Source organism: Motacilla alba, chromosome 1A, assembly GCF_015832195.1.
Source record: "Motacilla alba alba isolate MOTALB_02 chromosome 1A, Motacilla_alba_V1.0_pri, whole genome shotgun sequence".
Classification (NCBI taxonomy): Eukaryota; Metazoa; Chordata; class Aves; order Passeriformes; family Motacillidae; genus Motacilla; species Motacilla alba.
In genome coordinates, this window is record NC_052031.1 from 37180601 (window position 1) to 37192961 (window position 12361).

The 12361-nt window shown below is 41.4% G+C and overlaps 1 long non-coding RNA gene across 2 annotated transcripts in view; it reads left to right on the forward strand.

The window, feature by feature from the left end:
- Positions 1 to 2469: 2469 nt before the first annotated feature.
- The window catches only part of LOC119707752, a 106352-nt gene continuing 96460 nt past the window's right edge, over positions 2470 to 12361 (forward strand). For both annotated transcript variants that reach the window (XR_005258839.1, XR_005258840.1), the window contains exon 1: positions 2470 to 2995. This is a non-coding gene — a long non-coding RNA (uncharacterized LOC119707752). The remainder of the gene's footprint in view (positions 2996 to 12361) is intronic.

The following is a 12361-nucleotide window of genomic DNA, read 5'->3' on the forward strand; positions in this document are numbered from 1 at the left end:
GGAAAGCAGGATACAGTCCAGCATACAGCAAGACAAAAACAAACAGTGAGACAAAACCAATTTCCTCTGTAGACAGGAAAGGAAAATTTTCAAAAAGTGAAATGATGAATAAAATAGAACAAATATCCTTCTTGTTCTTCAGGTCTGAGTGAATTAACAATACAAAGATGTCTATATCAGTGATCAGACACTGATACCTATATCAGTGATAGGTTTCAATGACAATACTGAGGTGGAGATCCTGAACAAGGGAAGTTAAAAGCTGAGTTTTGTGCTGTAAGTATGCAGGTCACAAAAGAGGTGCAGGTTAAATTCACATATATCATCCTTCAACTGCTTCCCCAGCTCTGGTCACCAAGGAGCTGAAGCTGTAGTAAAATGTTCTGTGGGCTGTACCTACCTTTAGGATTAAATGTTTTCGTGCTGTGAATGACAGCTGTGACTGAGGTGCTCTGACATGGCACATTATGTAATGTTTCTGGCTTTTTCCTCATTATCTGGTCTTTTTGTGGAGGGATTACAGGAGCAATGGAAGTGATGCTATGATAGAATGGAAGTAAGAGTGGCACTGAAGCATTGCTTGTGTCTGGTGACCGAAGATACAAGTGACATTGATGTATTGTCCCAGTGTGCAAGGAAGTATGCACTGCAAACAGATGCAGCAGTGGAAGAGGGTGTTATCTGCTCCTTTTTGTTTCTTCTGGCCTGCCAAAAGCTCCTGTTTGCTCAGGTGTGCTGGTAGGGCTACGCATGAAACTCCCTTCCTCCATTCAGTCCCCGTGAGCTGAGGTAACCAAGGCCTCTGAATGGAATTGTTTGGACTAAGAAGGGGTTGAAGAGACGCTCCTGAGGAGCAGGGCAGAGTGGTGAGGAGTGGTTTCCAGCAAGCTAAGAGCACTTGTCTCTTTGGCTGTCAGCATTGCATTTGTCCTTGGTGCCAGGCCCTGTGAATTTGGCACAGTAATTTATCACCCTGTAAACAAGGAGCTGGTTCCAACTGTGAATTCCAGGAGCAGGCATATAATTATAATGTTTTTACCAACTCCTTCAGCTAGAACTGCATTAGGACAGTTAACTATGGCAACTGAAAAACTAGACGGATCTGTAAAAGAAATTTTTCTCAAGCAATCTTCTTATTTTATATTAAAGTACTAATTAAAAATAATTCAAGTTGTGGAAGAGTGTGTAGGTAATTGCACTGTACTATAATTTCTCTTTATATTCAACATTGTGGGAATAAACCAAGGAGGCAGAGCAGCATATTTGAGGTAGAGGAGATGACCCTACGCAAGATCATTTTGTCTCTGTATGGGACGTATGTCACAGCTGCAGTAGTGTTCTGCTCTGGATGAGAAGGGTGTGCAATATAATTTCAATGAAATACTTAAGACCCTGTTCCCAATGTGAATGTGGTCCAGTGAACACTGTGTACTAGTCTCCATTAACGTTGACTGTGTAGTGACATTGGATAAATCATTGCATCTCTTTGTGCATAAGCTCATCTACAAAATGTCTCCCTCACACATATGTAGTGAAGATTCATTAGTTAATGCTTACAAAGTGCTTTGAAGACATAAATAAATACTGTTATTACTTTAAGAGTGCTTAAGTTTTGAGATCCAGGGGGCATTATACCCTCTGCATCCCAGTGCCAGCTGGGGGCTGAAGTGACTGTCCATAAGTAAATGCACCTTTCACATTGATGCTTGCCCACAGTTGTTATCTGCTGAATGTCATTATCAATCTACATGGTCACTGGCTATCCACTATCTGTGAGTGCCCAATCTTTCATAGCAATTAAGGAGCAAATTATAATAATTTTTGCAAAAATTGTACACTAGAGATGAAAACCTTTTGCATGCACTGGCGTGATTTGTCACTCCGAGCAAGTTCAGGGTGGTTTCAATCATTCCTTCATTCATCAATCCATAGCACTTCATTTTCCAGGCAAACAGCAGAATCATATCTGAACCCAGGGATGCCATTAAAATGAAACAAGTTTGAAATTCATAAATTTATTTCATGCCAAATCCCTGGGACACATTGGCATCGTTGTGTCTTTTCTGAACTTTCAGATGAATTTACTAAACTGATATACTTACACTTCTTATGCTGTAGTTTAATATGCAACAGGAGATCTCTCTAGCACAGTGAAGCAATAGAAATCTTGATCAGAACTATTGAAAAAAATATGCATTTTCGTAATATCTGACTAAAAATATTATAAGTTGCTGAATATTACATTTCCACCAATTAAAGTTGAGCTAGACTTTGCCCCAAATTAGATATTAACTTATATTTAGGGTTTTTTTGCCCAAAGGAACAGCACTGCCATGGAAATACAGAGGGGCTAAAAACTAGTATTCGACATTGTTTCCATGTTGATAAGCATGCAGTTATAATCATGCCTCCATTTCCCTATGTTCTTCTGTTCTTTTACATTAGGGCCTAATGGGCTCATTTCCACCACAAAGGGACACACACATGGAGCCATTGGGAAGAACAGCCGTGTGTCTGCAATGACATGAAATGGACCCTGAAAAAGTGGATGGGGCTACTTTCTTTTACCAGGAAGGGTTAATAGGAAAGAAAGAAGACCATGAAAACCATGAGCATCATTCACTGATGACAAAACAAACAGAGAAGCCACAGGTTTTTTGGCTTTGCTGCCATCTAGCAGAAGATGGACAGCCTGACATCCACACACCCACTGGGACAAAGAAGAATATTAGATTGGTGTGGTAGCTGGGGGATAAGGTGGATTATGGTTCAGGTCTGAGCTGGCCATTCTGGCTAGTTGACTCTTAAAAGGTGGCTTGTTTCTGGAAGAGCAGATTTAGAAGCAGAACTAGCAGAGACTCGCTCCTGTTGCTGGAGGAGTGAAACAGGCTTGTCTTCCCTGTTGGCACTGTTGGATTGAAGGAGATGTGCACCCAAAAGAACAAGACTTAGGAAAATTCAGGCATGCCCTCTAAAGATAAACCTTCTGAGCAAGGTAAGAGCCATTTTCATTTCTGGGGAAAGGAAAGCACTCTTTGTGTGTACAGACCACATTTAAAAATAATCAGTTAATATCAGTCAGCTTGATCAAGGTTTGGTCGAGGCTTATGCTAAAAAAACCTTTAGCCTGTAACACATTTCAAGCAAGTCATTAGCTGATTCTGAGTTTATGCTGCTTTATCATCTGAATGGTCCTGAACAAAGCTTAGTTATGTAATGACCATGTTAGGCTCCTAAATGAGTTTCCTTTCCTGTAATTATTAATCCTCCAGCTTCTCTCTTTCTTGCAATCTCATTTTCTCCTGCAGTGTGTGTTCCTTTTGCAGGGACAGATAACTATGTCTTGCAGACAGTCATTTATGGTCTGTGTTCATTAGTTCATAGGCAAAAGAAGCAAAGCAGACTGTAGTCTGATTTTCCCTTTGCGCAATGGAAACGGAACATCTATTATGGTTTTGTTGCTGAGGAGAAGTTCAACTGCTAATGTAACACAGGCTAAAAATTTGCAGAAAGAAATGTTTCATTTTCTGGAACAACTGTACTCACATGTTTTTTGCTGGGAGGGAATAAATTGGCTAAGCCTGGGTTGAGGTGTTCTTGGGAGGCTGAGAAACATTATGATAATGCTGTGCTTGGGCTCAGACTGAGGATTAACCAGGTCACTCAGCCTGAAGTTTTAAAAGTTTTAAAAGAAACTGAGACAAGTGAAGATAGAGGACCATACACACAAATCATCTGGGTAAGTTTGCCTTGTCACTGTGTTCTTTAGATGATTGAAAGTAAATAAATTTCCTGCCAGATCAGATTAGACTGAATTTTTTAAAGATGAAGTGAGAAGTTTAATTCCCATTCTTCTTCTATTGGACATCTCAATACAGCAAAGGCCATTTGCCTTTGAGGAGCATATCAGAAACTATGGGGCCCACACTCAGCTGAGTTTCTTTGATGCTGCTTTTTCCTAGGGCTTATGAATACAACAATAAGTTACATTCTAGGTCTCTAAATTACGTTAGATTTCATATGAATGCAAATATATGTTTAGTAGTTTAAGAAGTGCCTTGGTGAGGGGATGTTGGCCAGTCTTTCATGTTGGAAGGGTGCAGGGCATGCCTCACCTTCCTCAGGGGAGCTGTCAGGTGGACAATGCCCTTCAGCCAAGTATGGGGAAGCTCTCAAGGGCAGAGGGCTGCTTCACACATTCAGCACCTGCAGAGACACAAGCCTTCTCCAAGTGCTGTGCATCAGGGTATCACTTGCCAGGCCCTGTGGCTGGTGTGGGATAGACATTACCCCATGAACATGTGCTTCAGAGAGCTGGGACGATGGGCTCGGGAGAGGGAGCTGAAGAGTGAGGGTGGCCAAGGAGCCATCATGGCCCATCAGAATGCATGGGCTGCCTGGAGGAGAAGCCTGGGTGCTGTGGGACCCTGTCCTAGCCTATGCATTACAGGCACGGGGCTCTCCTCCTCTTAACTTTCCAGCAGGGATATTTTAAAGTGATTTGGTTCCACAAGTCTTCTTCAACTATTCCTTTTCCCCAGGTCCAGTAGGTGAGAAGGGAGTGGTATCTCTGTTCAGATACGTCCCAGTACTCAGCCCTGAAGAGCTCACCCCACTGGTGTGGTGTCCTCAGAGCAGTGGTGTGAGCTGCATGTGTTCCTTGTGGGGCTCAGCCTGGCAGAGTTCTATGGTTAGCCTCTGCTCCTGATTAAGAGGGAAAACATTCATGTATGCTTAGGTAAAATAAGGACCTTAACCGAGAGAAAACGAGAGAGTAACTTTAGCTTTAAAACAAATAATTTTCAAAGCATATTGTCAGTGTCACCAAATAATTGTTTTAAATTCAGTTAACTCAAATAGACTGCTTTGTCAAAATGAGAGTGTCTCCTGCTGCAGAAATGTACATTTCTAAACCTTAAGTTATCTAAACAGCACTATTGTGGCAGTACAATTATCATTTAAAGCCAGGTTAAAGTAAATTGATTTTTGCATCAACATCCTGATGCCTTTACAGTCATTTCAGTCTTTCTGAAGTCCACCCCAATGTATGGAGTGGACTTCATATTCCTTCATACTCCTTTATGGGCTGAGAACTCCTAACAACTCTAGAGACCATTCCTTTTTTATGTTCACCATGTCCAGACTGGTGGAATGTGGGTTGTTTTTGAAAGAGGGTTGTATGTGCTATCCAAACCAGCCTCTAAAAGCAAAGGATGTGTGAAGTGCCAATCAGATTCAAAGAAAGTGGAGTTATGTGCATGTTCCTTGTATTATCCTGGCTGATGGCTTTATTAAATCACTCATGGCCCTGTAAGTGCTTTCTGTGATAATTTACTTGCAGTTGTTCTGGTGATGGGAATAGAGCATGGGTGTTTTAGTGCAGTCTCCTTAACTGTAGGATGTTGTTGGTGATCCTCTGAGCATACTTTCACTGGAGTTAAATTTTCAGAGAAGGAATTATGTTTTCAGATGTGCATATGGGTTCAGTACAGGATCCCAGCATGTGTTTTATGCAAGAAACAAATGCAGCTAACTAGAGGAGGCAGAGAGTTCTGTCTTTCTCTTCATAGAGGATGCAAGGTATTGCCTGGAATAGGACAGTTCATCCAACCAACATGGAGTTAGCTAAAATAAATTTACAAAAATACAGTATTAAATGATGGATTTATGGGCTACTGATAAGTGACTAAAAGGAAAGAGCAAAGCTGCCTAAACCACCACCATGTCTGTTATGAATGTGCATTTATGCCTTCTAACATGCATTGATGATATTAATTCACTCTTCAGTGTGTTTTATTCATTCCTTTTAATAAATTGACTGGTTTTCCCAGAGGAGAAGAAGGTGGATCTTTTTCTAATATCCCCCCTATAATGTTTTCACTTCCTCACCCAAACCAACAGCTCTTTGTGTGCAGATAATTGAACGGACAGTCTAGCTTCCAGCAGAGCCTTACATGTTCAGGAGATATCAGTTAGCCATGGAACAGTCATGGAATGATGCTCCAGTTTTGAAGCATGTTTTGAAGCATGATGTTACCCACATGGAAACTGTTTGTTCTCTTATGTGAAGGCTGATAACTTTGTGGAAAAAATGCCAAGGGCTATCAAGGAAAAGGCTTTCTGAAAATTCTCATATGCTGAAGTCTTTTTAAAAATGTTTTTCAGAAAATGAAAAAAAAATTGCAGAAAATGTGAGGAATATCATCTTTCTGTTGTCTGTGCTCCTCTGCTGTTGAGACATTTCCAGTCTCAGGGAATTTATGGCTGCTTGTGAAAACTCCTACCTGGGTAGAAAAGCAATAAACATAAGAAAAACTAAAAAAGATGCCAAGACAGTATCATCTGTGTTATTTAAACTGTTTAGAAACTGGCAAAACCCCACTCTGTTTATATCATGCATAGATTTAATTTCTTGCTTACTAAGGCAAGCTGAAATCACTCACTGCTTTTTGGAATGTGAGTGCAATATGATCATTTTGTAATGCTGGAGAAAAGAGTGGGGAGCTTTACATGATAGAGATGGTCCCTGGAGGCAGTAGCATCATTTGATCCTTGGCACAGCCAGTGTCTGACATCATCTGAGACCAAAGACTGTCAGCTTAGTAGCTATAATCTTTACAAAAAAGAGGCAGCAATTATGCACCTTAACCGTTGTTTGAAATTCCCATCCAACAGAATAAATGCCCAGTGCACAGGTTATACTTTGCACAGACCCTGAGGAAATGTGTGTACCTGGATACAAAGAGGGAAAATGAGGGCAGGCACTGGCAAGTTGACTGGACCCAGAGGCCTGTTTTATTCCTGCAGTTGAGCTATTGTCAGCAATGCTGCATTTCTAGGAGCAGCTTGTGCATTCATTCCAGCTGGAGACATTGCTAGTGCTTTTCAGAACCCCAGACTAAAGCGGTGACTTCTAAGGCCCCCCTCTGCAGGACTGTATGTCACACATACACGCAAAACAAAAACAAAACAAAAAAACCAAACCAAAACAAAACCAACAAAACAAAAACAAAAACAAAAACAAAAACAAACAAACAAACAATCAACAACAAAAGAAAAAATCTCCAAGAAACCCCCAAACAACATTTTGGTTAAAGAATATTTGGGTTATGAGCATATTCGGGTCTTGAGTGCACCATTATAGATTTCATTATCGAAGGCTGTCATTAATTTGAGGTCACTTGGTGAGAGTTTTAGTGGTGCAAAACTGAGTGCCTGTAGTTTTGCTGGTGCTGGGGACTTGGGGTGGTTAAACTGGAGTTAAGAAAGCTTCTTATTTAACCTCACAGTTGGTATTTGCTTAGAAATTAGCAAGCTGTTCATGTGGACAAAGCTTGGCAGTACTTGATCATATCAGCACTTGTGCAGTGAAGGATGCTTCCACTTGCTTGTCCTCTGAGATCCCCATCATTGAGATGCATCTGTGTCTAGGACTTGCTGGAAATTGTAAGTTTCTTGGGGCTAAAATAAACCTTTGTAATTCTCTATCTGGAGAAGGTGACTGGAAGAGAAACCAGCTGCAAGTGCACTAAGAGCTGTGACAAAATGGTGTTGAATAGATGATGAGGAGCACTGCTAGCCAGGCTGTTAGGAGCTCTTGGAGACTATTCCACTTCTATCTCCCCATTCTTACCTTTCTGAAAAAATATCAAGTCCTACACAGCCTAACAGTACTTTTATAGGGTAGTGCACTTCATCTATCCATGTTAGCTAGAATACCCATATGGCACTTTTCTCAGCTCTTCAAATACGTCATGCTTGGTATGTGATTTTCCTGGCCACAGCAGATTGTGGTTTGGACATGGCGGTGAAGGGCTCACAGACATTTGTTGCTAAGTAGAAATGTTGCTTGGTTTCATATAAATTGAAATATTTTCAGTGTGTACAGCTCCCATTCCAGATGTGCATTTCAATGGCATAAAATTAGAAGCTATGAACATTTTGGCACACTTTGCTCCAGGGACCAAGTGTTGATAGGACAGAATTTAATTGAGATAAATGCAGTGAGATAACAATCTTATGTGCTATGACCTTACTGCAGGCATTAAAAATGTCTTGCAATGAGACACCTTGGCTTAACTAGCATGCTGCCAAGACATTTTTCTTGGGCATTAATTTTGTCCACGTCTCCAGCTACATCCATTGTCCTGTACTCAGAGAAATCAGTCCCACGTGCCTCACAAAATGGAAGCAGACATCAAAGCAACCTCGTTTTATTGTTTTGTTGTTTGTGCAAAAAACACTCTCCTTGTAGTATGCCATAATATGAATTCTGCTGTTTTTCCAGTGATATTTAATCCAGGTCCCAAGCAGGATTTTTTAAATCTATGTTACGGCATGACCGATGTGCCATAGGAGTGACTTGTTCATCCCTAAAATCCCCTGGAACTGGGTCACTATGCAACAGGATATTAATTGAAAAAATCTACTCCCAAAAAACAAAACAAAACTGCACAGTTGAATTACACACTGGTAAAAATAGGAGGTGATTGTGGTAGGACTGAATGCTGAATCCACTAAACTGAGAGTTTAAATAATACCTTCAGTGTTTTATATATAAATATATATGGATGTTTTACTCATTGTATAACTTTTACTATCTTGAGAGAAAACACAAAAAATTTGACTCCTCTAACAGAAACCACAAATGTGGTTTATGGATTCAAATTGATCTGTGGGTTTCTGCTGACAGAATTCATTACTTACCCGAACGAGCAAAAGTTTTATTCTGCAATTCCAGTAGAATCAATTACTTGATAAAGTAGGAAACAAAGAAGAGAAAGAAAAGAAAAGAAAAGAAAAGAAAAGAAAAGAAAAGAAAAGAAAAGAAAAGAAAAGAAAAGAAAAGAAAAGAAAAGAAAAGAAAAGAAAAGAAAAGAAAAGAAAAGAGAAAAGAAAGAAAAGATTTTTTACACTTTATTTATGGAAGTTCAACCATAAAGCAACAAGGCCTCAATTAAAATATAGCAGAAAAGTTCCTAAGAAGAGACTGATTCAGATTCATTTGATTCCTTAAAAAGTAATGGTGTGGCATACAAAAGTTTTGGAGACCTTATGGTGTGGAACAGTCCTCTGTTATCAGGACTAGATGAATTCTCTATTGCTTTTCTCAAAAACTGCTGCAGTGAGGTAAATTCCAGGAGCTTCTCTGTACTTCCTGTATATTAGAACTGCTGATTTCTAAATGACAACTTGGGACAAGAAAAGCAGGACTGTCCCTGTAGAAGTGATACAGTTACATTCCCTTAGTTCTCAAAGGATGTGAATGCCCATCCCTGACTCCTCCGCTCCCATAAAAGCGAGAAGTACCAGAGAAAATTACCCCCTGAAGTAAGATGGATGGGTGAGGGGGGTCGTGGCCGAACAATTGTGCCAGTTTCCAGGCAGCACATTTATGGATTTACCTCAAGTTGTAACATCTTCCCTATTTTACAGAACTTAATTAGGATGTGCATCTGGTTTGCAGCATGGAGAGTGATGGGACCCATCAGAATATGTCAGAATGCAGTGACATAACAGGAAGCCGTGGGAGAAGACGTTCATATGAGGAGCTATCTTTTGGAAATGTGGGGTGTTTGACTCGAAGGGTTTCACCCTTGGTTAACACACACAGGCAGAGGCAGCGCTGACTCCAGCTGCTGTGCTGTGCTGGATGAACACCAGAGCTGTACCAGCTGCTTGCAATCCCACAGAAGACCAGATAAATAGTTTCAGGGGATGAGAAAACTGGCATGAGAAAATATGCCAGTGCAATACTCAGTGACTGATTGCTTGGATTTGCTGACATTATTCCCTCTGCAGAATTGTTTCTAAACCTGTGATCATCTCACAGTTGTTTCACATTTTCCTAGGTTGAAATGGAAATTGCCTAGCTTCTATTCTGGTTCAGCTGTAGGTCACTGCCTGGCTGCTGTTACCACAAAGGTTTCTGAATTTATTGTCTTATTCTCCTCTTCCATAGAATCGGTTTCAGTTCAGCATCTCGTCCTCCAAAGTGTTTTCAATGGTTATTTTACCCCTCTCGCAAACAATTTCAAGCTGCTGTAAACAAGTTGTATGGCTGGTGAGCAAACAGGAAACAATTTGAAAGGATAAGAAGGACATAGAAACATTAATTCCCTTTAGAAAAGAGCTTGAGTATTATCAGTTGTGGTTAGGCAGGTATTTGCACCTCGAGTGTGGCAATTAGATGCTGCAGAGCTGGGCTGCTGGAGGGATATGCAAACTTCTCATGATATGGCTTTCTGATAAGCAGCTGAGAACAAAAATCCGTCAATTGTAGCAAATGCTCTGACTCTGCTTGCTAGAGGAGAGCTTTAGCCAGATGTGGTAGGGCAAGATTCGCCTTGTGCCCCTAGGGCAGGTTACTGCTCGGGTGGCTGCTGCCATCATCCTACAAATGGCTGTCTTCAACTGGCCCTGCTGAGCACAATAGAGAGAGTGATCACAGTTCCTCTGGTTGGAAAGATATTTAATCTGTCTCTTCATGCTGCTAGTCCTTGATCCAAATGTCCTCTGTTTGAAGTACTGCTGAAGGGGGACCTTTTTTTACTCCCATCTGGTTATGATTAATCTTCTCAGCCAGGCTCCCTTTGGCCAAGGAGGAGCCCAGGACAACAGTCTCTCTCCCTCTTAATTACACTGGTTTAACAGAGAAACACTAGTAATTAGAGCCCAGAGATGCCAGTAGGTATATGTGAACATGGTGTCAGTTTACAAGGTGATATGTTAAAGCTGATTCAAGCCTTTACACAATCTCTTTCTCATTACAGAGGTGTAATTAATCACTTTGCCTCATTAGCACACTATTGGATTAAACAGAGTCATTTTAACCTTCCTCCCTATCTTGGAATCTGCTCTCATGCAACAGAAGCCAATTTCCTTTGGAAAATATGATCAAGCTTTTGCATCTGTGTGGACGTGGCTCTGCAGAATTAAGTTAATTTTAGCCTTTTGATTATTCACCTGAACTGGAATGACATGTTAAGGTCATTGTCTTGGAGACATCCCTGGTCCAGACACGTCATTGGCTAAGTTGAGGAGCTCGGCTGGCCGAGTCTGGGGTGGGCTCCTTTGCTGATAAGGGCTGTGGTGAAGAGAGCTAAAGGTGAGACACTGCCCCTCCTTTCCCTTGAAAAGCAGCTGCTTTTCAGCTTTATGGCTGGCCTCACCCCGGCTGGATGGCAGCTGGGTAGCAGCTGTGCCTGGGCTCAGCCTCCGGCTCGGCCTCAGAGCAGCCTGGTGGCTGAGCTGGGCGATTGCTGGGCTGCATCTGGCCATGGCCCCTGTCTCTGGGCCCAAGCCAGACCCTCATGGGCATAACAGCTCTTGGCTGCAGCCTCCACCAGCCTTGCTACCACCCTTGGCTCCCAGCTATCCTTCCCTGCTGTGCCCTGCCACAAGTTTTTCCTGAAGGAGAAGGATCCAGGCTGGTGTGATGCCTCAGACCTTGTTGGTGCCTAATAGCCTTGCATGGGGAGATATTTCATGGAGGGATTTTTGCTACTTGTCTTTGCATGTAATTTTTCTTTTAATATTGGCCAAGCAGAATCCCTCCTTGAAAATGAAACAGAGCAAATAAGTATGACCCAATTTTGTATAGAATTTCAAAAATAACATTTTTCTGTGAAAAAATCATAATCCAGACCAAGATTTTCTGAGCTTCAACAGACTTAAAAGGTTTATGAACCTTTGAGATTCATTTTGCTTTCTTTAATTAAGCTCATGTCTTAGAAAGCCAAGGCGAGGTTTACAAACATCTTTAAAAAATAACAAACGGCAAAGACTTTGCTAGGAAAAAGCTGGTGGTCTGGTACTTTCTTCCTGTCTGCTGTTTTTTCCCAGAGATAACAATTTGCTAGGGTTGTGCAGGACTTTGCAGCTTGCCTTAACTTGAAGAGATGTCCAGGGAGACTCTTAACAGGGCAGGAGGGAGGCTGGCGCCTAAGTGAATCCTTTTATCCCCTACAGAGGATCCTGGTGCTCAGCCCTAGCTACTCTGGCAGGGCATTGCATAGTTATCTGATTATACCAAAATATATTCCCTGTAACATCTTTTCCTCTTTAATTGTGTATGCTGGAAAGCATTGTGTATGCTTTCTCAGCCTCTTAAAATACTCTGTTTTCTAATGCATTTGAAATGTTTTTGTAAGCATCTTATTGCATAAGGGCTTCAAACTATGTGATTTCTGCCACACAATGATGGAGTGGAATCTTACACTAAAAATCAATGATAACACAGCAAGGGAAGGTCACGCCAAGACCCTCAGGCTTGTACTGCAGGAGCGCTAAGGCAGGTTTTGATGCTGTCCCAAGCTAGCAGGCTTTGACATGTCCAAATAATGCGAAGACCCAAACAAGG